The following is a 5,053-nucleotide window of genomic DNA, read 5'->3' on the forward strand; positions in this document are numbered from 1 at the left end:
ACATAATGCTTAGATGTTTTGCATGTTTTGACGCACCCATTTTGTAACTTATTGCCATGTAACCCTTTTGGGGAAAAAATGGTGTTTCTCGTGTGTTACGTGAATTTTTAACATCCATATCTTTAAATTCTAGCAAACATCTATTGGAGCGATTGCCGTTAAATTCAACTTCAAATTGATAATCCCTTCAGTCTAACATATTCATAGTAGATACAAGCTGAAAAACTGTGGAGTTGACATGAATTGAAGATTTACGAAAGACAGCACAATAGGTTTTGGTTAGCAAAGGAAACCGTTCTGGGACAATATATGCGTCATGTAGAAGTTTCAGTAACCAGCAAACTTCCCATTACAAGAACTTTGGCAGGTAGTTTCTTTGCCTGTCAGGTGCTGAGGAACGTGTTTCTTTCACTTTTATTACACAAAACAAAATCGATTCGTTTGGTTTTGTTTTAGTGGCAATTTATAGAGGTAAAAATTGTTATAGTTAGATTAATTGAAATATTATTTCAATACTAATCCTTTTCAAAGCTTTTTAATGCTGGAAATTTGATGTAATGAGTTAAGAACGTTTTTAATTGTGGAAAATACATAGGTTCAATGATAATTAGACGGATGAACCGATAATTAAGTCTTGAAGAAACTGTTCCTTAGGAACCAACATTTGAAACATAAAAAGTGTATTACTTTTAATACATTTTTAGGAGTAATACTAATATAATGTTAGATATCGAATATCCTCTACGAGTATCTCATTCGGTTGAGGATGATGATTCTGGCCTAGACAGTGCTAGTCACGTCCTTTTTTGACCAGAGTGCTTTTTATTAGTATGCCTTGTACATACAGTATCATATATTATTTATAATTTTAATTGCTCCATATGAAAATATTCACTTATAATTTAAATATACATTATTTATAAAATAGGTTCTAAAAAGACTGAGATGAGAACAATAATATTAATAATGGTTTTATATTCCATATTTCAATGTTTCAATGTTTACACCTAAATATTGAAAAATATTTACTCATTAAATTCCTATTCAAAATATTTTAGAGTTGCAAAAAATGATTTAAATTCAAATAGCTTAATAGTAGCTATAGTGGGAAGGACTGTCAATCTGGAATGTTTAGTTTAATAAAGTTCATCTACGCTATATTTTGTAGTCTAGGTGTCCATAATGCGAAATCGATGATAAAAGTTCATTTTGAGCTTCTTCATGGCAGACATTTTGGATCTCTCTAGACAAACACGACTCTAGATTCCAGGAGTCAAGTCTGTGACAACAGAGTCAGATTTCAACCTGGCACTAGAGGAAGGTAAACTGGAGCAAACTCAACATTCATAGCTCAATAAACCTCAAAAATTTACTGAGAGAAAAAATAAAATTTTGAAATTATATTTAATAAGTCGTTATATCTAAAATCCTGAGGTAAAACAGACAGACTCTTGCAATTGCGTCGCAAGTTGCCGATTATAAATCCTCACAATAAGCGCCAATCACTCAATTGAAAAGTAACTTCACGCGTGCTGTAAAACTGAATATATAAAGAGACTTAAAATGCAAATAGTTAACACGTAGTAGTATTATATAATTTATCTAACTGACATTTTATCTATCGACACAAATATAGTATACTATTCGTATAGTAAAAACTGTACAAAATGCTGCAAATAATTACAATCATACTAGAGACTAGAGAAACTTAGAAACGGTCTTATATTATTTGTCCAAATTTACCTTGATCGGAGGACAAGAGATACGTATACTTGAAACCCGAGGGCAGATATAACTACTTGACGTGATGTGCAAAAACTTTATGAACGTTCTCTTTTAAAAGCGGGTATTTATTTTGTAAACAGATTTCTTACACTAAATCAAACATGTCTCACGATCCAAGGCTTCAAATCTCGCCTCAACCACTGCTTGGCGTCAAACACAGTGGTACCGCCACAAAAATATTCTTCTAAACGGATATTAAAAACTACGGAAAAGAGCAGTTCGAATAGCGTGTGGCCCTGGTTTGGTTAGACTAGCTGCCATAAAATTTTACTTGTAGATTTATTGTTAGTTCACTCTATACTCCTATTTTCATATATTCTGTTTGTGTGCAAACTTTCAAAAACCTAGTTAGTTTTCTAGGTCCCTCACACACAAATTCCAAACAAGGCAAAAAATGACCCTCTTTAATTCCTATGTTTCGATAAAGTTTAAAACAGTCGATTCAGTTCCTTGCATCTAAGTATTTAACTATCTGCTTGAAATAATTAAATATTGCAATGCTTTACACTGTGTTTAGAATTGAAATGTTATGAAAATCTTAATTAGTAAAAGGTAATAATCCATCAAGTAATTTTTAGCATACTTGTCGAAGTTGTCAAACACTGTAAGTCCTTTTAATTCTTTTTAGAAGATTAAAACATTTTAGTGGCTCAAATATAACATAGAATTTTTTATACAATAACTTTATGTCTATAATCAGTAAATGTTTTGCAGTATTGACGCTTTTCTATAAATGTAATGGAAGATCACGCTTTGCTACCACTATAAAACCCTTGTGCCCGTATGTAACTCATAGCCGTGTCAATTGCTTTAACAAATCACTTCATGTTATAATTTGACGTATACAAGGCTAAATTATACCATTTTAGACCTGAAGGCAACCAAATTTTTAATATTTAAATATGGAATAGTTTTGTAAAAAACAATTATTAAAAGTGAATTTTATAGCATTTTTAAATAACTTCATAAACAAGCACAAGCTTTTTTAACTTACATTATAAACATAAAACCAATATTTAAGACTCTTATTGTTTTGAGAGGCCTTTCGATAGTGAGGCTGTCTTCCTCAGACACATCACAAAAAATGATGACTGCACCAAAAAATACATTGGACAAACAAGAAGAAAAATTCATACACGATATAAAGAACATTGCTCCCATATTAAATTCAAACAGAAAAGGAAAATCAGCCGTTTGTCACACCACTGTATCACACTGGATACACTATATAACAGAAAAACCTAAAACTATTAAAACATGGTTAACACTCAAGATATTTAAATGCATGGGAGTCATATTACATTAATCAAACAAACACAGAAGATTTATTGAATCAAGAAGATGGACCAATACAATAATTCATTATTACTTAAACGAAGATTACAAAAATAGCATTCAAAAATTTATATAGTATAATACCAGTGATAATTTAATTGTATTTACACACTACGCCACACAGGACAAATTAATATTAAAATCACTTATGTTTAATTATTATTAAAAATCTAATTTACTTTTTGTATTTACTTTTGTGATGTGTCTTGATTGGTTTTATGTTTTTAATGTAAGTTAAAAAAGTAACCAATATAAGGTCCATACAGAATTTCAAGCACAAGCTTCGTGAACAGAAAAAGCACTAAACGCATTTACTTGAAATTACATGCTCATTAAATAACATTTGTCAATTTTAAAACAAAAACGTATTGCAACAAAAACTTATATTCCAGTAATATTAATAAAAATATAAAACTATCAATACCATAAATGAACAAATACTTATTCTTATGAAAATATGGCATATATGCAGCTTTAAAGTATATTGTAAAGTAATTCTTTGTATAAAACAAGCAGACGCTCAATACACTTCCAAATCTATCACCAATCATTGAGTAACATCTTTTTATGCCGAGTAGGTTGTCTATTCATCCATATTTAAAATATCGTTAAAATCTATTACTTTGTAAACGTAATGTTATTTTAATAACTTCACCCAGTAAAGAGCTTTGTGTTTTGATACAACTTAGCACTTTTATTGCATGGGGAGTCATATCACAGTAATCAAACAAACACAGAAGATTTATTAAATCAAGAAGATGGACCAATACAAAATTCAATATTACTTAAACGAAGGCAAACATTTACAATTCAAGGCAAACATTTACCGATAAGTCTTATTATTAGAGATGATCAGGGTGACTGGCCTATTGTCATTGATATCCTATAAATAGTTTCTAAACATTTTCATCTCTTCTCGCTCTTAACTACCAAAGGTCAGTATTTAAAAGAACAGTGTTACTTTTTATAATAGAGTTTATAAGTATGTAGATATGTGTATAATAGTTAATAATACTTTAAAGCATGCAACTCTCAGTCAATAAATTGGCAATAAAGTTTGCTTTTAGGTGGTCAATGGTTCCTGTTGAACCTTTCTACAGATTGCCCATTCCGAGAATTCCTTTGGGACAACCCCATTGAGCTTTGGAAGGGGAAACTTGAAGTTGGGTTTGCTGTCCCCCCCTGACCTGACATTGATACACCAGATATTCGTAAGAAATATTTTTCAAACATGTTTGACTTGCAATGCATAGTTGCATAATTGTGGATATCGTGGTGATATCTAATTGATATACTGTGTGTAATACATACATTTATATAAACATCCTGTAATAAGTTGTATACATGTATATTAATAATGTACAGTTTATCAAACTAAACTTTAAAATTTGCGGAAAGAGAGGAAATAAGAGTTTATAATTGTTAAAAAATGCACGTAATAACAAATAATTAAATTCATAATTTATGCATAAAAACGTACATAGTGATGTATGAAATAGGGAATATAACAGTTTTATTAATTAGTCTTACTTAGGTTTTAGAAGAATCGTTTTGAAATGGTTTTAAAATATAATAAAGGCTTTAACAATTTTATTTTATATTGTAAGTATATGACGAATAAAACTACTTATTGAAAAAAACAAACTGTTATCTCAGTTATATCTTTCTCTTAAATACTTTAAAAATGAAATTCTTTTATATGTTTAAATGAGCATATCGTTTTGGCAGTATATGTACGTTGCAAACATAACAATATAGATTTTATCACTATTACTAACTAAAATAAAACATTATTCTAACGAATAGCTTTATGTATGTGTATAACAGACTGTTGTTTAATATTAATCGATTATGCAGTCATTAATTGTGTTTATTCTAAATAAAATTGGGAATAGAATAGTTATGTTCATAACTTCTTTATTACACACTTAAT

The sequence above is a fragment of the Homalodisca vitripennis genome, unplaced genomic scaffold, assembly GCF_021130785.1.
Source record: "Homalodisca vitripennis isolate AUS2020 unplaced genomic scaffold, UT_GWSS_2.1 ScUCBcl_3125;HRSCAF=8445, whole genome shotgun sequence".
In the NCBI taxonomy this organism is placed as follows: domain Eukaryota; kingdom Metazoa; phylum Arthropoda; class Insecta; order Hemiptera; family Cicadellidae; genus Homalodisca; species Homalodisca vitripennis.